The sequence below is a fragment of the Harpia harpyja genome, chromosome 14 (genome assembly GCF_026419915.1).
Source record: "Harpia harpyja isolate bHarHar1 chromosome 14, bHarHar1 primary haplotype, whole genome shotgun sequence".
NCBI lineage: Eukaryota > Metazoa > Chordata > Aves > Accipitriformes > Accipitridae > Harpia > Harpia harpyja.
Genome location: NC_068953.1, coordinates 9598412 through 9621166, shown reverse-complemented (window position 1 = coordinate 9621166; position 22755 = coordinate 9598412). Strand labels below are relative to the sequence as shown.

The 22755-nt window shown below is 44.8% G+C and overlaps 1 long non-coding RNA gene across 1 annotated transcript in view; it reads left to right on the top strand.

Moving 5' to 3' along the window:
- The window catches only part of LOC128151054 (uncharacterized), a 121536-nt gene extending 101518 nt beyond the window's left edge, over positions 1-20018 (top strand). The window contains exon 4 of the long non-coding RNA XR_008238269.1: positions 19956-20018. This is a non-coding gene — a long non-coding RNA (uncharacterized LOC128151054). The remainder of the gene's footprint in view (positions 1-19955) is intronic.
- The last annotated feature ends 2737 nt before the right edge of the window (positions 20019-22755 follow it).

The window sequence follows — 22755 nt, the reverse complement described above, 5'->3', positions numbered from 1 at the left end:
ACGCAGGGCGATCACACTGTGGCCCAGGAAGCCCATCCTGCATTTGCAGAGAGCTGGCGATGGTGGGAGCCCAGCTGGCCTCTGTCAGCAGCTGATGGTGAGCATCCATGGTCCTACAAACCTGCTGTGCCATTTTCACATGCAGGATGATGAGGATATGGTTCTCTGAGCAACATCTACTATTTAAAATGAACAACCCCCCCACCTTTATAAAAATGTTTGATTCCTGGCGTACTGGTAGAGCCTGAGCACCAGGCTTCTGCCGTCACCTGCCTGCTTGCAGCCAGGGGCAGGGGCATTTAGAAAAGGGGCAAGTTATCTGCGTGACCCCCTTTGGACGTGTATGAAGCCACAGCCAAAATGAAAGCTGCTCTCCTGCAAGTGGTGTTGATGGCGCCTTGTCTTTCTGGGATTGAGTGTCTGATGTGTGGCCACTGAAGCATATACTGAAAAATCGTAAATCTCTGGTTGAATCAAAGTCATGAGGCCTATGTTTTAAGAATATGGTAAGGGACTGTGGGAAACGCATTATCAGAAATGATGCTAAGCAATGCTTTGGGAGTCACCTTTGAGAAAGATGCAGCTGAGCCATCGCAATTGATCTGAGCAAAAACCTGCCCATCCTCCAGAAATCTCCAGCCACCTTTCCCTCTGCTCGGGGCTGTTGCCTGGCTTAAAACACAGGCACATTTAATCTATGTCAGACCAAGAGATGGGGGTTGGCTCCCAGAGCCGTATGATGAAATTGAACTCTCAGAAGCTGTTTTAGATGCCTTCAGAAACATGAAGGAAAGCTCTAAATCCTGGTCTGCGAGATCTTGCGCAGGAACGTTTCCATATGGAGTCTGAAACTTTTGCTCAGAGGGTTAAATAACACCATTCATCTTAGGCGAAAAACCCCCTTCTCTGGAGAGGTCCTTCCCTACTTCATCCCAGCTTTGCACACTATCCCACTGTGGTCTAGCTCAGGTGGTATCATCAGACGATTTGGGGAATAGAAGAGGCGGATTGACTCCCCCCCAGTGCCAACGATCTCTGCCTCATCCCCCAACTGGGATAGTCCCCCCCCAGGGCAGAGAAAGATGCTCCAGGCAGGGACGACACACAATGAGCTGGTTTGCAAACCTGCCAGAGAGCAGGCACGGAGAGCTGCACTGGCCGCGATGCCGTGTCCTGCAAGCACACGTCTGCTTGAGTGCACCCAGCTTCGCGCCGAGCCTCTGGCTCATTGTACCATTTACTGAGGTTATAACATAATAGCTATGCAAAATAGTGTCTCCTTTTCTTTTTTTTTTCTTTAGTAAGTGAAAGTAAGTCTTCTAAGCCAAGGTTAACAATATATATTTATGAGTTGTAGCCAGCTGCTTCTATGTTTGCACATGTGTTTGTTAATGAAGAGTAACCTAAGGGTCAGGTTATTATGTAAATAACCATTGTCAAGGGTAAAGGTGAAGAACCCAGTAATGAGTTGTGTGTCTCCGTCTCTCTCACAAGCCACTAATGAATATTGGATATTGCCATTTGCAGGGCTTTTTACCCTCGTTTTATCAGGGGGTGAGGGGCAGGGGTGGCAAGAGAGGAAAAAGAAAGAAATAAATTTGTAATTAAGCTGAGACAAACTCTTTTTTCCCTCTCCCCAAACCAGCTAAAGCGAGTTGTTTCTTCTGTAGGAATTATATATAACTGACTTGGCCTGTGTTTGGGCAAAAATCGCCTGCCTTCACCAGCTCCGGGCTGCATCGTTTCTTTTGAGCCTCTGCAGCTCTCACTTTAGAAGATGCCCGCAAATCAACAGTCTGCATCTTTGCAGATAATACTTAACTGAGGCAAAGCCAGCAAGCCATTCAACAGACTTTCCATTAGGAAGGTTAACAGCAAACCTGCCTGCACGGGATTACTGACAGAGTGTGAACAGAAGGTGCAGTCTCATTGCATATGCTTTTAATATCATGCCACAGACAGGGAAGCCTTTAGCTTGCAGACACCTGACACCCTGCGCTGTTGTTAGGCTAAGAGTGCAAATAGGAGCGGAGAGTCTTTCTTGCTTCCATGTGAAAGCACAGATGCCAAGGTAGCATAACACTGATTTTATTATCCACTGTGGCCAAACGGACTCGGTCCGGGAAGATAATAAGAGCCTTGCCCAAATGCAATGTATCCCTGCAAGCCTCCGTTTCCCAATTTTTAAATTATAGATGGTAACTGGCCGCCTCTAACACATTGAGTCAAAGGATTTGATCTGCATGGTCCGGGAGAGGGATCATCTTTGCTCTGCGCTTTGTGTGTAGCCTGAGAAGGGACGCCCATGCCTGTGGCTGCACGCAGCGTGATCACCACTACCACTGCACCCCGAGCGCATCGCTGGCCTTGCAGAGGGACCGGGGCACCCAAAGCCGCAGTCGTCCCAGAGGATTTGCACATTAGGTGCCCAGCTCCCACCGACTCCGCGGGGATCTGGGAGCCAGACTGCTTAGCTGGCAAATCCCAGTGGGTTCCTCTCTTTCCTCCATGCGTCCTTTGACTCCCGACTACTTGCGTAAATCTGGCCCTTAGAAACCCCTGGGCCAGGGAAGGATGAGTGGCCTGTCCGTAATTCAGGCATGGATACATCCCACAGTGCCTTATAGTGCTGTTTGTGGTGAATGTCATCGAGGCAGAACCCCAGGGGGCATCTGTCAAAAAATAAATAAAAAAAATAATAATAATAATAAGATGCAATGGTCAATAATTACCCGCTAGACAATGACAGCATTTGTTTTTAAATGAAGCTTTGCTCATCCTCCCTAAATGTCAAAGCCAGGAGTCAGCGGTAAAGGGGGAGGCTGGGGTGATTGGGGGAACAGAGGAGCCCCAAGTTGCACAGTGAGATCCATAAACTGCTGGAGGTACTGGAGGAGAAGGCTGTGTTGTCTGCACAAGCCTCATTTGGTGGTTTGAGTAATGTCATGTTGCCACTAGGGTGTCTCTGCAAACAAGATATTGCATCTCCAAAGAGTTCCTCGCACAAATAAAAAGCTAAATAGAAATGATGGGCTGACTAGCTGAGCCTGTGCTTTTTACTTTTATGATTGAGAAATAGTTGTTGAAATTGTCAATAAAAATAAATAAAATTAAGTTTCCCTAGTTAGGTGAGGAAAGGCGAGCCTACCTTTCTTTGCTGACAGGCCTTTTTGTTCTGTGTTGGCTTTTATATATGTGAAAAAAACACCATTGAGAGCTTCCAGGGAGCTGCACTGGGGAGGTTATAGCCATTTTTACATCCTTTATATGGGCTTAAATCCATTTACAGATGTGCTGTAGACAGAGAGACATTTTTTACAAGTAATTGTCATGTATACAAGGGTCCTTATGTGTCACAAAAAGATCTCACTTAAGAGAAATAAATGTGCTTTTCATCTTTTGTTGGCAGGAGCAGTGGTGGTTGGGAAGAGGGTAATTGGTGATCTTTTCCAGTCTGATAACCAGGACAAATAGGGGGGAGCAGAGAGTGGCTATGGCATTGCTCTCCTCCCTGCTTCCCTCCTGGTGGAGCACAGTTCAGAGTCACTTTTCTGGCTTGGCTTTCAGTCTAAGCAATAGATATGATAAATACCATCAGCCGAACCCCAGGGGTAGGTTAGAGGAGAGGCACGCTGCCCCAGGGTGACCTCGGTGACGCTCAACGGCTCTTCTCCAGCAAAACCGTGGTTCTCGTCCATGATGGGGATTCCTGACATTGCCTTTACCCCTTCGGCAGCTAATCAGGATGTCTCCACTTGCTCTGAGGCTGTTAGATGCGATTGGGATGCAGAGGTCTGCCTCTTTGTTGCCTTTATTTGTAGGTTAGCATTTCCCTTTTGTAATAAGTCCCGTGTGGTGGTTTTTTTAAGGTTATTGCTCTTCTCAGGGGCTGAGATTTAAAAGACTCCCCAGAGGCCAATGGTGCTTTGATAACGTTATGCATCACCTGTACCCCAATGTCTTGCAGAGCCTGTGAGGCTGCAGATACCTCCTGCAGGGGCAGGACTGGTGCGGGGGGCACTGATGTTGGGAAGGTGCTGGTGGTCCCGGACGGAGGTGTGTTGAGCACCCCTGATTTTGCACAGTGCATTTCACAATATTTGTGTGTTTCCCCTAGGGACACTATTCCATGATACTGCTCCAGTGGAAGATGTCAATAATGCAGTCGGGCTGCACACAGGAAGCACTGGTGAGCACTCAGCAACCAGTTAGGCTAAGGAAATAACAGATGTAGGCAGCGTTCACTGGTGGAGGGTTAAAGCAGGCCACAACTCACACCAAATAGCAAAAGGCAGGTCTTTCATTGCATAGATTTACTTACAAATAGTTTTTCAGTCAATAGAAGGCAAAGCAGGAGTGGGACCGGGGGCCTGAGGTTGAGAAACACAGGATGTTTAAAATGATACCAAATCCCTGTCTGCAACACAACAAGCTTCATTTTTACATTTCATGATTTCTGTTTAATAAATTCTTTATGCCAGTAGGTGCTTCACACCACAAGTGTGGGCTTGAAGGCACATGTAGGTTTGAGATGTAGGATGGAGCATGGCCTTGAAATCAGGGACAGGTGAGCAGTAAACCCGGCTTGATAAATAATGGATGAATTGCGCTTGGTTTTGCTGATGATGTAGTGACCTTTTGGGAGGCAAGAAACAAAGAAACAGCAAATGACCAGCGATACTGATGAACAAGCTAAGTGAACTGGACACATCATTAACACCAGCATACCAAAATAATTACATGCAACTGGGAGTCACGCGGTCAGCAAAAACAGAAACGAGGAAATGGTTCTGTGTAATTTTGAGCTTTCCATCTTTACAGCAGGGAGGAGGGTTTCAGGGGATATGATTTTGGGGTGGTTGGTGCAATCGGATTTCGGTGTGTGACTCACTGTTGGGCATTTGATGTTTGCACCAGGGCACATGGGCTTGCAGAAGTCCCGTAGACCAAACTGATTTGACAAGATGAGGTATTATAGAGAAACCCACATAGAGCAGGAGTTATCCTATATTGTAGGGAGAAATTGCTGATGCCCAGGAGAGACCAAAAAACCCAAAGCGCTATGTGGCTGGTTAATGTACATTGTAAAAACAAAGGCATTCATTTTTCTATTGTCTCATCTTTGTAAAGACAATAGGTCAACCCCAGAGTAGTCACCTCTGTATTTCAGGCAAGCATGTAGGTAGTTCTGGTAATACAGTAAAACTAGAGTTTGTGAATGGCCAGATATTTGGCTGAATCAAGAGTGTGCTTGATTTTCTCTATTGGAGAACATTATTGTGAATGGGGATCTGTTGGCAAGAAAGTGGGGAGAGACACTGCTTTTCACATGCTCATCTGTTCTCACATGAAAACAAGAGTATTCATTATTGGTTATTCATTATTCTCCCATCTAATAAACTTTCTGCCATTCAGGCAGCGAGCGGAAACAGCAACATGCTGCCTTGTGTAGCCCATCACACATCCGGAGTAACAGATAATGAATAGGCAAATCAAACATGTTTCCCAAAAACTCCGTCTGAAAATTATTCAACCCAGCGAATGCTCCTGAATAACAAATACATCTGCAGAAATTAAGCTTGGTTACAGTGGACTTATAAACAGAAGAAAGACCTGAATTTGCAATGAATGATTGAAGTAGCATTGCTTGGCAGTTTCACTTAAGCAGAAATAATGGTAATTTTCACTTTGTTTAACGCCTTCCATGTGAAGGTCTCCAAACGCTTTACAAACTCAATTAATTCATTGTGGTAAACCCCTCCCCTGCTAATTTTGGCAGTGCATACACCCGTTTAATGCCGAAGCTTAGAGTGAATTTCATACATTTGCACATAGCAAAGCACTGCCAGAGCTGCAGGAACAACCCAGCTCTCCTCCCTCCCCAGCCCTCCTAGACCCTGTTTCTTCTCTGTTGTTTGAACTGACCTAAAACTTCCTGGTAATGTTAAAATGATGTCCAATATGCACCTATTAGCACCACATGAAGCCTACCAAAAAAGAATGCAAAATAATTTTTATTATTTATGCTAAATGGGCAAAAGTGGAGGGGAAAACATAGCAACTTTTAAAAAGCAATCTCTTTTGCACAAAAGCAGCAACAATTTCAGGGTTTGTTTCGTTTTTTTCTTTCTGAGGTTTCCAAATTAAAAAGAAGTCAAGCAATTAATACCATCCATTGAAAAAGAGCAGAAATATTCTGTGGAAAAACCACTTAGCTTTCTTCTGAGTTTTCTGCATGTTTAACGGCTGTGCTTAAAAGCAAAACACAGCACAAGAATTAGCATATATTGCTCAGCTCTGCTTTCTGGTCTGAACAAAACCTCTGGTTTGCATTATGCCTGATCCCCATCGTACCTAACACTGCTCCTGTACAGAAGCAAGGAGCATTTGCCTGCTACCTGCCAGGGACAGGGCTGTTGCGAGGCTGCCTGCATTTGAGTTGGGATGAACGCGGTTGAACAACCAGGACTGGCCGCGTTGCAAGAAGAGTTAATCCACTGCCATCTGTCTTTATTATGCTTCTATTGTTGGACACCACAGCCTGGAAATCTAGCAATGAAACCCAGTTGTTCGTTGCCATTCATCATAGTTATTGCTGGAGTTGTGTAATGAAGAGGGGAAGTGCTGTTTATTGCTCTCCCCTCTTTAGAAACTATCCTTAGGGGTAGTTATGGATGGTTATTGGATTCAAGCGCAGGACTCTGGGAGGTCCTCCCTTTGCTCTGTTTATGTGTTGAACCATGAGATTTAATGGGTTTTTATGTCTAGTTTTGCTTTGAGGCTGGTCTGCTGCCTGTTTTTGTTCTCAGTGGCATGAAGTTTGGCTACCTCATTTCTGGCATGAAGGTGAATTGAAGCAGACCAGGACTATTAATACGGCAAAAAGGCAGTAGGTGCACGCCCTCCAGGGCAGGCACGGCTCTGCCACACATAAAAGCAGCAAGCGTGGACTGCAGTCAGAGTTTAGGCATCAGCATGGTCAGGAATAGAGCTCTTTGAGCCTTTGAAAATAGGTAATCAGAAATATAGGTGTTCTAGGTTACAGCTCTTATCTCCAGTGATTTCTGGAGGCTGAAAAGTCAGACCGGACACCAGCTGGGCAGGTGAGGGATGGAGAGGGACTGGGGAATGGTGCGGGAGGTGGAAGGCCCAAACATAGTTCTCACTGGGCAGTGTGATGTGTCTCACTGGGGGTTACAAGGGTAAAAATGTGGAGACATTCAAATAAATCTGTAATGAGGTCCTTCAGTAAGTTGGATAGTCAGCATGCTTGCAGTGCAGCAGACAGATTTTGGAGGATTTGGGGTGAAATATGCTCCCTCTGGGTTTTATGAGGCAGTTGCTAGACTGGTGGATGGTTGATCCAGTCAAGATAATGTATTAAAGGACCTGAACTTCCATCCAGAACTCAAAATTACCTTTATGCAAAGTTTAAACAATGACTAGCTCTTCTCTTTTAATAATTTAAACCAGTTTTTGCAATTACTCTTAGAAACGGAAGAGGCGTGGGTGCACTGAACCTCAGAAAGGCACCACTTCCTCCAGCTGCTCTACTTCTTTTATGCACCTGTGCAGTGTCACTGGATGCCTGCAACAGACCTTTGGTGGTATAAGGAGTAGTACCACCTGCGCAGGTGACTGCTTGCTCTAGATAAGAAAAACACTGGACTTCAGGGAAGTTTGCAGAGCCCCAAACCTGATGGACGAAAACCAAATGAAAATAGGGTTCTGTGCAACAAGTAACACATTTGGGAGATGTCTGGTCTGCAGACAGATAGCCAGCACGACTGAATCATCAGCAATTTATTTGTGCAAGCAGCAAGGGAAGGGTGCAAGGATCCTCTGGGACAATAAGCTATGGAGGGAAAGAGCTGCCTATCCAGGTATCAGAGCCCATACTCTGGCAGTGCTTCTGGCCGTGATATGTAATAGGTATGAGACAAGCTTCAAGGGCTAAAGACATGGAAGGAGTTAGAGATCTCAGTTGTGTTTCCAGATAATGTATAGCCTGTGCCTGTCAAAGCTACTGCTGATAAGGGGATTCTGCAGAAAGTAATTAAAACTCAAGCCCCTGGTATTTATTTAAAGGGGAAACTCTTGGGACTTGATGGGATTTTGTTGAAATGGACCAGGAAGCTGATTCTTAACGTGCTACGGAAAAGCTCAGAGAATTAAATCTAGAAAGAGAGGCCAAGCAAGTTTCACACTGCCCTCACACAATCAGTAACGCTGCAGAAGCTGTTAAGGTCTCTGTTACATGCTGAAAATGCAGGATAAATCAAGCAAAAAAACCCTCTTGGTGACACAGGAAAAATTTGTTCCTAGAGAAAAGCGTAGATCTGTGTATGTTGACTTGGAAGGAAACCTGCGCCGTTATTTTGGACTACAGTTCTCTTTTCCCTGAACTGAGGAAACAGTTACTGGAAAACAGATAGATCTAAACAGACAGCTTTGCATATTAAGTACATTTTTGCTAGATGCTGGCTGGCTGAGAAACTAATTTCTGACAATAGACTATAGTTTAGTAGGCATTATCTTAAACAGTTTGCAGTGAAGTGTGGGTTCAGCAATATAACCCTGCTGCCTGTTAAGTCTCATCTGGGGGGTGGTGGAAAATTATGCCCAAGCAATAGAGTACTTATTGATGGGGTTTGCAGACTCCAAGCCTGATATATTGCTGGCTCTTTCAATTATGGAACAGCACCAATGAAGCATGGATTGTTATCTGCTGACATCTTGTACAGCAGAAAAATGAAAAGCAGGAATTCCTCTGTCAGAGTCACTTGGGACATGAAGAAGTATAAAGGAACAGATGAGGCAAAACAAAAAAAAAATCAGCATGGCTTAGGTCCCAAGAGCTGCCATCACTTTATAGTTTTCCATAGAGTCCCAGCACTGGGAAACAACAGTTTTAAAGAGGAGTGGTGTCACATGAAGTTTGCCACAGTTGTATAGTTTTTGTCTCCTCTGGCAGACTTAGGAAGAGTGTTAGGTGGTGCTGTCGCCAGATCCCAGGTGGGAAGAGGAGAGGTCAATGGTGCGAACTGCCAGAACAAGTGGCCTCCCGGCTGCTCCCTGACAGTCCTAACGCTTGTGTTAGGAGGGCAAGCGCAAAGCCAAGCAACAGCCCTGCACATGTCGAAAGCTAATCGACAAGTGTTACATGAGTGATTTCTTCTTGAGTGCTTCTGCCATTGAATTTTGGAAAGGAAGAGGATGTTGGAACCTGTGCCTCTAAGGGCTGACTATCCTAAGCAAAGGGCGGTCACAATGCTTAGGATATCACAGCATAATCTCATTTGGATACAGGCACAGAAGAAAAAAACCCTTTGCAAGAGCTCTTCAAGCATTGAGAATGTGCTGAACTTCCTGGGAAAGGCTCTTTTGAAGGAGAGTGCCTGTAGGAAGGTGAGACATCACGGATCCAGCTCGACTCCAAGCTGTGAAATTTTTCATTTTGTTCCTGTTACACCCTAATACTTCATTCTAATGAAGTATATGCTAATATTTCATTGTAAACATCAACTTCCAGGAAAAAGACCCAAGCAAATGGTCTAGATAAGTAAGGCCCCAGCCATGGAGGGATTTAGGTGCACATTCATCTTAAGGTCCATAATAACCCTTTTAAACTTATGAGACAAGTCATGCTTCAGGTCATAGCAAGATTCGGGATTTTCTTTTGAATCATTCTTCCAGTTTACTCTGAAATTAAAGAAATCTCATGAGAGATTGTTTTTAGGAGATAGCCAGCTAATCTGAGAATGATTTGAATATAATCTATACAATTACTGTAATTTCAGAAAGTTTATTTGAAAGAAGCCACTGGACTACAGCTTCCCGTCACCTTAATTAATAGTTAAATATATTGTTGCATGTGTGTCCACAACTGTTCTTGATACTTGCAAGAAACATCCCTGTGTGGCACTGCTAGAGATGGCAGCTCTGCCTTGATGCCTTCTTGACAAAAGAAGCTGCTTTTTCTTGTGGAGACAATAGTCCAAACTACCATTTCCAGGAGAAAGTCATGGCATGATCAACTACAGAGATGGGAAAGGAAAGGCAGTGATTTTTGTAAGACATCAGGGGTGGGGTCTCTGGGCCCTGCGACTGACTTTGCCACTGGGTAACTGTTCCTCCATCATTCTGCTGTTTGATCTCACCTCTCCTCAGCTTATTCATCTGCAAGATTCACTTAATTATATTAGGCAACTTCACAGAGATGTCTTGAAGCTTAATTAAGGTCTGGAAAGCCCGTCAAGAGCCGCTGGCAGAATGCTCTGAAGAAGTGGTTGATATGAGACATGGACATGAGGAAGGAAAATAGATCACGATGGGTTTGGGCATACAGAATAGAGTAGAACGGAGCTATCGATTCACTGTGGCTGTCATGGACTGCATTTTCAGGGTACTGCCATGAACTGTGGGGAAATCCCAAGCATGCTGATGAGTTACCAGCATAAACATTCATTTTCCTGTTTTATGGTATGTAAGCGTGTATTACCCTCATTTCTGTTTCCATATAGCTAATTTTGAGAGGGGAATGTATACACCAGCAATGCGTGTGGAAATGCAACAAACACAGCTTCGTTTTTTTCGTGACTCTTAGCAAAATCGGCCCATGGGTGAAAGTTGGTCTGGGCACCTGTGGCCGGTTGCTGTCAGCTCTCATTTCACCCCCGGGAGGATTTTTGCCTGACGCACCCCAAGGGGTGAATTGACATTCATCGCTCCTCCAGGGGAAGAAACATATGGAGGCTCCACCGGGACAAACTCCGTGATCTGAATTGCCAATCAGTGCGTGTCTGAGCCTCAGCTGGGAAAACCTTGCCGCTAACAAGCCTTCATGCTCCCCCAGTTCTCGTTGCAATCTGTCAGCTGCTAAGTACGGTTTCAGCAGCGCTCGAGCCGGTGAGCAACCTACGGCACCAGCTTATTACGGAGAGGTGGTAGCCTCTGCATATTTTAGGTGCAGACAGTTCCCATTATAAAGAACTACTAGGCCTTCCTTATAACTTGGTAAAACTGGATGGCCTTAAAAATGAAATATTTAGTTGGAAAGTAAAAGAGAATGTTTTCTGCTTAGCTTGAGGAAAATTTCTCAGATAGTTGCATTTAGGGCATTTAAATATATCACTCTCTTGAAGCTCTGAATTTTGTCTATTTGTTTATGCTCCTTTTGCTGGGAAATGGCATGCTATTGTTTCCTTCTAGTTTCCACAGAGCTTGAAATTGCTGGCTGTGCAGGAAGAAATTAGTTTGTAATTAAAGCCAAGTTAATAACAATTCCCATGGAGTCTACTTGGTCCTATTGCTTGGAGCGAGACACTTTGCCTTTGCCATTGCTGTGAGCGTGGTCAGGCACTGCTGCCCAGCCAGCGGGCGTACGGGCAGGGAGATGTCAGAGGGATGGTTATCACGCTGCGGTAACCGCTCGGCACACGTGCAGGCAGGACTTAATGTCTTTCAAGCCCTTATGCCCCACCAATTAGAGATGATGGCATTATATCAAAACAAGATGACAAGTAATGGAGCAGTTTTCAACCTGCAGCCAGCAGATTATTTTTGAGAGGTTCAGAAAAGGTAACAGAGGAAAGAAAGCTTTAGGCTTAAACTTGCCACGTGCAAGTCTGTGTCTTTACCAGAGATTTGGGTTTTTTTTTTTTTATGGGAAGTTAAAGTTGGAAAATGCTTGCAAACTCATTCATTGCAATGTGCTGCCTTGTTGGTGTGGACAGAGGTTGTGTGCCACTGATGTCTGCCAGCGTGGCAAGGACTGGGGGGCTGTGGTCCCCGTGGTGCAGGTGTTGCATGTGCTGCGCATTGCCTCTTGCGTTGCCCTGTCTCTGAGACTCTGTATGGCCCCACGTGCCATACATCTGTGTGCACCACAGGACATGGAGGAGCCCGTACGCGGGGTGCGCTGTACACTGCATCCCTACAGCAGTTCCATCGTGTGTCCCACCAGATCAGAAAGGGCTGAGCTGCCTCAACTGCAGCAGCAGGGAGTTAGCCGGCTCCTGCCTCTGAGATTTTGGGCTCCATAGTCCAAAATGGAAGATGGTGAGAAGGCGATGGAAGAAGGTGATTGCCTGAGACCGTATGCTGTCATTGCCTGTGTCAGAAATTAAATTCAAGACTCTCAGCTCTTCCCATAGTGTCCAAGGGGAGGGGGTCTCTGTGTGCAATCAAACTCCTTGAGCTAGTTAACCGCTGTTTGAAGGAATACGAGTGGAATGGGGGTTTGGGTTTGTATAGTCGGAGACACCCTGAGCACTTGCTAAAGGGAGTGCCTTGAATTTTCAGTGTGACTTGATCACATTTTTGAGGCCGATTTTAATTCCCCTTTTACACTTAAAAATCTTTGTGCTTTCAGATGTTGAGAATGAAGTCATGAGGGCAGCTGGAAGGTTTTCTGAATGTTTTGACTGAGCACCTTGTTTCTCAAGGAAACAAGCCTTATACAGGCATGTTTCTCACGCATGCCTGCCTGTTTCTGTTACAAACTTCAAAATCTGTTGGCCATTTCTTAGGCAACTTGGCACTTAGGTGATGGACATCAAATATATGAATTCCCTGTGTAGAGGTGACCAGCAAACTGCCTTCCCAGTGTGCAGATACCATGGGCACAGTTTAAGTACCTGAGTTTAATGGGGGGGAGGAAGGGGGCTGTATGTGTCTAGTCTGAGGTCTGGACGACAAAAAAAAAAAGTTAAAAATCTCAGCGGAAATCCCACTTTCACAAGTGACCTCAGTACTTGGCCAGAATCGCATGGGGCTTGGTTCCAGCTCTGATGTAAGCATTTAATCTCATCCTGGAATTGGCGTATATTAGGCACATGAAGTAGCATTACACACTTGCATGCTTTTGCATATCGGGGCCTGAAAGCTCGTGTCTAAGTGATGTTTAGTTTCCCAAGTGTCTAAGTCACTCTTTGAGAATGGGATGTGGGCTTATAAATCTGAATATAAATTATGATACTGAAGGCTTTCACCCAGTTCCTGCCATACCCTAAAGGCACCCAGCTCCACAGATGTCTTTGTCTTAAAGCTTCCCAGAGCTGTCTGCCCAGCTGTGCTGAAGGGCTGGGTGTTACCAGGAGCAAAGCATGCCCCCGCTAGCACCTGGAGCATGGGGATCTCCATACCAGCTGTGAAGATGTTCCACTGGAGAGCTTTTCCTTTTTCACAGAATCATGAAACAGCTGAGGTTTGAAGGGACCTCTGGAGGTCACTGGTCTTGTCATTCTGACCTGGCATAGCTTTGTTCTTCATTTGGAGGAACGGAGTGTTCGCCCACCCCAGAAGAGCATGCAGCCAGCCTGTGGAGATGGGTTTGACCCACCCTTGAGCTGGATCTCTGCCTGGATGAGCCCTCAGAGCATCAAAAGAGGCTCTGGGCTGGGTTGCAAAACAAAACCAGATTGCTCTGGTAGCTCTGTTGTGTGGAAGGAAAGGCACAGGGCTCTGTCACCATCATCTATTCCCTTTAACAGCCCGGTTGCCATACCTGAAGGATTGTCTGCCAAAATGGGGAGAAAGACCAAAAGACACTGGACAGAAATGAAAACTTGGGAAATTCCCTAAATGGTTAAAATAAACTCCCTGACAAAAAAAAAAAAAAAGTGAATCGCCTTTTGAAAGGTTGCAATTATGCTGGATAGGTTCCATCTCACCTGACTTGCGAGATGGTGCCTGGGTCTCGGCATCCACACTGAACACTCAGACCTCATTTACCATCAATGGAGAGAAATGGGCACCTCCAGCAGGCAATTGCTCTCATCTTGAGGTGGTTGCCTAAAATAGGTCAGACAAATCACTCCAATTTCTCTCCACTTATGCATTTAAGAGACTAACGCAAGTATAGACACTTGCCTTGTGGACCTCTGACATCAGGTGAGATGAATCCCTCCTGAAGTGACAACAAATCCCGTCCTCTCAAAGCAAGGAAGGGATGACTGGGGACATCCCAAATCCTGCACTGACGGCGTAATGAGTCAATCTGTAGGAAAAAGTGAATATTTCACTGGAACACATCAGCCTTAGCTCTGACTACTTGGAGGATTTGGGAACATTTGAAAGGGTGATTAGGATTAATCCATTTACCTGAGTAAGTCACTTTGAGAGCCTTAGCTGTAAAACAATATTAGTTATCAGCATCCTCCTGCAATGATGTGGTGTTCTGTGAGTTCTGAAAAAGGAGATTTTCCTCTGAAACAGCCTCTTCACACTTTCCCTGAGTGAAGTATTTTGCTACTCAGATTTGTGATTTAATAATCATAAATAATAGAGGCCTTAGTGCTATATTTTTAAATGACTGAATGGTGAGAATCTACTTTAAGAAATTGTATGAATGCCTATCACTTGTGTGCATATAAATGTATTCAATTAGCACTCAAATCTTGAGTTATCTCCTGATGGAAGGCAAAACCTTTTGAATTCAGTCCCATGCAAGAAATACTATGTCATTTAACTCACAAAAGGATGCCATGCACTTAACAGATAATGACTGAAGAGGATTTTGCTGTATTGCCTGCTCAGCTGCTTGTGAGGACAAAGAAAATAATTCCACTTTTAGGATCCTATGGGGTAATGAGGAAACCCTCTCTGCACTGATCTCAAATAATACTGAGTAGGGGAAAGGAAATAGCCCAATAGGCTAAACTGGCTGCCATTTCATTGTCATGGTCTTCCATGTACTTTCCATGTTTTGTCTGTGATGCTAAGCCAGTGGCTAACCTGTCTCTGAACCTGCCACCAGCACACAGAGATTACTCACCCTGGATACTGCACTTCAGCAAATGCAGAATTAGCCCTGGCTAAGTAATCTTGTTAGCGTGATTCAGTGTTAAATGGATCTCGATTAAATGGGCCTTTATATTGTCCCAGCTGGAGATGATAAGCCTCCACAAGGCAATGGCAGGAGACCGAAGGAAATTGCTTTACTTCAGACTGGGACATTTAACCCCATAAACCACTTTCTGCTCCCCCTCTGCCTTTACTTCTTCTCCCTTGCATGGCACCATTTACTTTTGCCCTTGGTGGCTGTAGGGGACAGGAGGGACCCAGGGCAAGGGCTGGAGCATCTCTCCGTGCCACCCATTTGCCAGGATGAGAGCTGGGTGATGGAGATGCATGTGCAAGAGCAGGATGGTTCTGATGGGCAAGGTGGTGATGGTGGTCTCCCTCTGTGGTTCTTTCATGAGACCAGTAATTCCTTCGTTAGCACAGCGGTTTTTTGCAAACTCTCACTTTAGATGTTGGTGCTGGGGTGCCTGAGCATCCAAGGGTCGGCACAACTAGTGCCGCCAATAGTTTATTAAGCACCAAACACCACCAGGGGAGAATCTTCAGTCTCATCTTAAAAGAAATAGATTGCTTAAATGTGCCACTGGGACTTCTTGGGAATGGCTTGGGGTTTATCTGTGTGAGATAGAAATCAGCATGATGCATTGGTGTATCAGAACCTGACACTTCATTTCTCCTCGCTATTAGATTTGGCGGCATGTGCACAGTCTGGGTAAGAGGGAATTGGCATTAAAATCCCCAAGGGACTTCAAATGCAGAGTCAAACCATGGGGCACTGGTGTGACAGGGATGGAGCGCTGGGATTCTGCAGTACCAAAGTTTCCTTCGCTGCAGCGGGAACCAGCTTTGCCCTCCGAGGGCTCCTGCTGGTCTGAAGCAAGGACTAGGCGAGATGCTGTGTCGCAGGTGAAAGCAAGCAAGATAAGAAGAAAAAAAAATTCTGATAAAGCACCTCATCTATGGCCCGTGCTAATGGTCATTATTAGTCACAGGCTTCCTAGGACAGACAACAAGTAGACATCAAACTGTCTTACCCCCACATCAGCATATGCTCTCCTCCTGCCTCTGCTCTTGTCCTGCTCCATATGATCTAATAAATTTTCTCTATCCATGTCTGACATAACTTCAAAATATGGATTATCTCCACAGAGTCAGAGACCCTAACAGGACACATGGAAAAATCTCTGCTCTGTAGCAAGTCAGATGGTCTGATATCTTTTTTCCAGATCTTTGACAGAAATATGGTAAACATGCAATTACTTGAATTTTTCCATAAATTTTGCATTTGAGGTGGATTTACATGCTTGTGATATTTTCCAGACATGAATCCCAGCCCTGCAAAAGCAGCCAGTTTGAGAATGGCTGCAGACGGGCAAGAAATGATATAATCTATTAGAGATTTCCTTCATTATCCCTCTAATCAAGGGTTCTATCAGTCTCCTTTGATGCACTGCTGGAAAAAAAGATCTTCAAGTAAACTGATGCTGGAGATAATTAATTAACTTGCCATCCTCCTGCCTTACAGACAGAGACAGTATAAGAAAGAAGAAGTGTCCTTTGCAATTACTGATCTGCGGTTTTCCATCCTAGTGCTGACAGCTTGTAGGACATGAAGTGGAAAAGCATTTTACCAAACTTTCAGGCTTTGACCATCAATTCCTTCACTTGAGAATATTTTCTCCTGCTTGTATTTCTCATGCTGTTGGATAACACTCCTGATGGTGAAAAATGGATTTAATACTTGAACAGTTATAGTTGTATGTAGTCTAGCCTGGTAATATTATCTTCTCTATGCTTTCCTTACAGCAAATACCATCACCTCTGCTATCCTCAGATTATTGTACATGAAATCCACTTTTATTAGGATAGAATAGAAAATTGAGACTAAGAACTGGGTCAATGGAATAGTATTGATGATGCAGGCTGCTATAGGCATTCGCCAAAATTTTTCGTAGGAGCTTGGCAGTAGGAGTGGGGAAAAATTTCTGTCCTGGGAACCCAGTTTTTTCATGTGAACTTCTCTTTTCGAATATCTGTGGAATCTCAAGTCCTGTAAAGACATGGTTTCCCTTTCTAATGATTTAAAGAATAAGATTTAAGTTTCTCTCTCATCTCAGACCAAACCTGGGATACCAGGAGGAGGTCTGCAATCCAGTTTACCAACCTCAGATGACTTCTTTTACAAATTATGTCCTTTTTGCTTAGGATTTCCTGTGTTTCCTGCTCTTTGAATCCTTGAAATAACTTTCCTAACTCTAAACTAGTCTAACTCTCCTTAAATTTCCCATTTTTGATACTGCCTGAGCAGCTAAATGGGAGAGTGTGGCTGAGTGGGCAGACTGACAGTTTTAAACACGGTGCCACTCGACACTGCTCAGAGCTGATCCAAAACACCGTCAGCAAAACACTGACAACAGCCTTTTTCCAGTGGAAATTTCCCCAGCGATATCAAGTGGTAAAGCAGAGGGAAGAAGTACATAAAACAGGCAAGACTGAGTTTAGAAATTTTTCTAGCAAAATCAGGGATTTTGCTCATTGTCGGTAGCCAGCAGCGTGTACATGCAGGGTAGATTTACGACAAAGCAAAACTTCTTTAATTTGGTTCAGGTTTGGTCACCAGAGACTTGTATGTAAATCAATTAATACTCGTAGGAGATATTAAAGACTAAAGAAGCCAGGGATGGTATTGCTAATGCAGCAGAAACTTGTACTTTTCTTTCTGGAAAAACACCGTTTTCATTGCAATGCAGCAGCGTGACAGCCCGAGCCTTCTTGTGTAAACACTTAACAAAAAAGGAAGACCAAGAAGTGCCAGCATGCTCATTGCTCATTCATGTTTTTTAACGCATCTCTTCCTCTTCCATGTTGTGATGGGCACTGTAAGCTCCTGGAGAGGTAGCACAGTGCTGCAGACGGTAAATAACATTGAATGGTATCATAGTGCTTCACTTCCAACACTGAGGGATCTTCTCTTGTCCTCCAGAGTGGATGAAAAACTTTAACTTGTGGATGTGTCCTCCCAGTGCTTTATCTGCATTTTTTGAAGTTATTACTAAATTAATGCTTTTGTGAGTTGTTTGTAGCCCTAGTTGGCTCCTGACGAGGTTAGGGCGAGGGTTGAACACTCCGAAAGCCAAGCTGTGTTGGCAGGCTTTCAAGGACCTGCAGACACCTTGTGTGGGGTTATTTCTGGGTGGAAAAAGTGCAGTTCCTCAGAACCACACTGCCAGGGGAGGCAACCACATATCCCTGTTCAAAACCCCGCTCCCGCCAAAGGCTCACTAACATTTACTTGTTTGAAAACAACTCTGCCAAGGTCAAGGAATGAATCAATACAGGAGCAAATGTTTGAAGAATATTTTTGAGTGATTTGCTTAACTAGGCAGATTTCTTACCATCTACCTGTGGTTTTAGAGCAGTTACAGTGGGTGCTGTTGCAGAACAATCTCAGTAGTTGTCTATGGTCACCAGCAGACGAGTCAGCTCTCAGTAGCTGAAGATTGGGGTGGTTTGCTCGTTGGAAAGTCCTCTTCCATGGGCACACCATATATCAGCTCTTGTCACCGATCTACCTCCCCAGTGCTGCTGGGTGACAGCTGTCTGGAAACGAGGACCAAAGGGGACAGATGCTTTTTGGTAAAAGTGGTCACCTTCAGAAAATCAGAAAACCTCCCCCTTATTGACTGTCTTTCTGGGAAAATAGGGAATGTTTTCATCTTCAAGGTGTCTGCTTGCAACCTTTAACAATTTGAAATTGCCAGTTATAAAAGGAACTCTCATGCAAACAATAAATCCTCATCTTGGCCTATAAGTACTGAAAAGCTCCTAATGAATGTCCTTTCTCACACACTCCTTGTACACAGAACACTTCAAAAAAAAAAAAAATCTGCTAATTAATTTTAAGCCTCTTTGTGGCAAAGCCTAAGAACCGGATTTACCAAGAGACCAGGGGGTCCATCTGGTGCAAGAAGCTCGCTCCCATGCCAAGGTATTTGTTTCATGGAGGGCTTTAGGCATAGATATTTCCCATTGGCAGCAGTGTCAGTTGTACTAACCACTGGCCTATTCCTCAATGTGTTGAGGGGATGGTGAAAAGGGTCCTCAGCCAGAAGCTGGAGTGGCTTTTCCTGGACTGCTCCCATGTGTGGGACGTGCACAATGGCTTCTTCCCACAGGATCACTCCCAAATAATGGGAACAAATCCGATGGTAGTGCTAGGTTTTAGAAGTGGGGCAAATAAAGCATAGTGTGAGCCCAATGAAGCTTTTGCAAGTTTTATTGTCCAGGTTCCTTAGAAACTCCTTTAAGTAAAGACAATTAGGTGCAGCATCGCTTTATATCACCATAAACTCTACTAAGTATGTCTGCACTGCGCAGACGTTCACTAGAAGTCTCTGTGGCTGAGGGGACATACAAGGAGGCTCCTAACACCTCTGCCCTTCCCCAGCCAAACCAGGTTTGGCCAGGAATTGCAGAAGCTTGATAACGAAACTCACAGTTTTTACACTGCAACAAATTCAGACATAGGAACTTCATGGCGACAAAGGAGATGGATGCAGGTCACTCTGCTCCTAAAGCAAAGGCACTTATTTTTCAAACTAAAGGAAATTCAGTCAAGCAAAATAGCATCTACAATGCACAAGGCAAGGCTTGCCTGTGGCAGAGTGCAGTGGCACACATGTGCTTTTTGCATCTCCCCTTTTGCAAAAGCTGTTCTGTGTCTTTCGTCATCTTGATCACCCTTCCTCACACAGTTTCTAACTCTCATCCATCTTTTTTGAGAAGCACATTATATCCATGTTAATGAAAATTTGCTTGAATTCCCCAAAAGATTTGGATTGGCTTTGGGTTGGAGAGAGGCAGGGAAAGCAGTAATGCCAACAAGGAGTCCTACTCATTTTATTAATCTGTTCCTCTGTCCTAATTAGCAATATGCTTGCTCATGGAGAGAGAAGAGTTTGATGAATGGAAAAAGAAAATAAACCGGGTGGAGAGAATTATGCAAGTTTTTAAGTGTGTGTCACATGCAATGCAGAGTAATGAAAGTAAACACAAAATGCATCTTTTCTTCCCATGTAGAAGTGTCCCATCCTTTCTAACCGAACTGCCGTTTGACAAGCATTTGTTCTTTGTTTTTTTCTGTCTTTCAGCAAAGGATAAACCATCAGATAAGCCCTCACCAGAAAACAGCCTTTGAAGGAGTCAAGAGCAGGTAGGGATTTTGCTTCAGACCATATCCATGAGAAATATTTGCTTGTGTGTTTGATGATGAGCTGTGCAACCATGCCGGACCTGATTGGGAGGAGATGGGCTGGCCTGGCATGGTCATTGCTCCACCAAAACCAAGCGCAAAGCAGACCTCTCAGCCTACCCCAATGCTGGCGTGAGGTCTCATGCATGGGGCTGGCTGAGGGCTAGCAGAGCAGCTTGCGTGCATGTATCCGAGTGACTTGGGTCATATCCGAGTGACCACCTGTGACCAGTTCAGCACTGCGCTGCCCACCTGGCGTACGAGGTGGTGGTGAGACCAGGGCAGTGTGTGACCTTCAGTGCTGGTCACAAGACTGACACGAGAGAGATGGAGATATAAATAGAGTTGAACTGAGCTACTGAGATTTTCTTTTCCTACCCTTTTTGCATGCTTTTAACGAACATACTGCTCAGGGAAATACACTCCATCCCACATTTTTGTGCATAAAAAATAATGCAGCTGTAAACAATGTAGTATTATCTGCTTTCACATGGTCACCTTGAAGGGTTAAGCTTAAACACCTGGATTAGGAGGAATCAGATGTTGTGCCATGTGCCCTTCAAATGGTTATTTCAAAAGTTTGCAATCTTGACAAGGCTTTCTTGCAAAGACAATATGAAATAATTTTCATTATGTGCCTAAAACAGTCTGTTGAAGCATTGAAATTGTTAAAAATCTAGACATGCTGCTAAAATTCAGCTGATTATGCTATATTTTGTTTGAATTTTTAATTCCTCTCCTGCTATCTTTCCTTGGTTAGTGGTCAAGTCTAACTTTATGTTAAAGCTCAGCCCTGTGAGACACAGCTTGTGGGTGATTGCATCTGATGGGGGAGAAAAGGGCTTTTACTGGAATCTTGCTTTTAATTTTTGTGCATAAATTAGGACAAATTAAGGCTGTGTGGGCCATGCAGCTGGTCATGGCTTGACCATGACGTGATGCCAAGTGAGCACCACACCAAATAGTGCTGAGTGGTGATAAAGGGCCTGGTGGCTTGGCTGGCAAACCATACCCATATGAACTGAGAACATCTTTTGGGAAAAGCTATGGTAGTTCACAGTGGACATGGAAATAGGCTAAAAAGACCAGAGTTGTTGGTTGCCTGGATTTCAGAGATGGTTAAAACTTCACTGCCTGAGCTTTTCTTTCTAAAACAAAGTTATGAGAACAAAAATCAGTCGTATACTGGGCTTGCATAATGCAGATGCTAACTTGCTCTACCCATATTCCAAGTCATCCAGAAATGATGCAAACATGCTTTGGCCAACGCTGAGCTAATCAGCTGGTGGAAAGACAGAGTATTTTAGCCTCAGTTAGGTGCCAGGTTATCACGTCCTTGCTTCTTCAGGATGTGGGGAAAGCAAGCACATGTCTGCCTGTGAAGTGCTTTGCCAGCAGTCCTGGGGTGACAGACAGGGGATTGGTGGCTCTGCAGAGCAAACAAGGCTGCAGGTCCATCTTGGGGAGTGCGGCTGGAGAGCAACAACTTGCCCCTTCCTCTCAACATCATAAGCTGTGTTCCTCTGGGTTTTGAGTCAGAAATCTTGCTGTGCTGGACTGGATTGCTCTGTTGGATTTTCATGTCTGTGCATTACTGAAGACACAATCCTGTGTTTCATTAGCTGGAGGCTTGTTCAGTAACCTGCCGTCAGTAAGGGCTAAAGTTGTGCTCTTCTCAGTGAGACATACCTATGAGTGCCAGCCCCTGGCTGAAGGGCAGACCGGTTGCCAATGTGTTTGCACTTACATGTGTGTGCCATTGCTTGGCAGATTGAGTGGTAGGTGCAGTTGTAGTCACTTGATATAACTGAAAGGAAACGCAGGTTCTTCTTTCTTAATATAATCCTAGGAGCTTTGTGCTTCTGGCACCCTCTTGGTTACAGGAGCCGATACTGGGGCTGCCAGAGCTGAAGCCTGGGGGAGCAGCGCAGACCTTTTCTGAAGGGCTGGGTGGCACAAGGGGCACTTGCACAGACAGTGTCATTTTGGGGCATGTTTTGAGGCATGCATTTATGTATTGTTGTCGGGGCAGAATTGGCAACAGGTCATTTGAGGGCAGCTGTCCACAGGGATAGCCAGATTGCCTTGGCTGTCTTTAAAGGGTTTATCCCAAGAGGCAGCTGTCCCATTTGAAATCCAGTCAACAGCCAGGTAGGATCCTATATTCCCCTGCCATACCCAGGCACTCACTGGCCCTGACCCAAAGCCTGCTGAAATGTTTGCATCGGCTATCGGGGTTGTCACTGGGTTTCGGACAGGCTGGTGCTCAGCTCTGCTCAGTGTCCACCCACCTCCTCCCCACCCAGGCAGGAGCCAGGAGCAGGGTGTGAATCTCCAGATTTCCTTCCAGGAGGGCAGGGCTGAGCTCTCGAGAGCTCTCCCTCCTGTAACAGATTAGAATATGCTGAACTATGAAGACTTGTCTTAATTAATGCTTTAAATAAGGTTACAGCTAGAGCTAGGGAAATAATCAATAGTGAATCATCTACTCGGCAAATTCAGCTCTTTTCTGTGGGTGAGTTATCTGTAAACAGCTTGCAGTTTTCTCCATTCATTCATTATTTAGAATTATTTCCCAAATAATTCCTTTGAATTGCTTTTGGTCCGCAGCTTGTTTGCAAGCAACGTGTTGAAAGCATCTGATACTTGCTAGTCAAGCTCTGATCATTAGTTTTTGGTGGGACGAGCAGGTTATATGG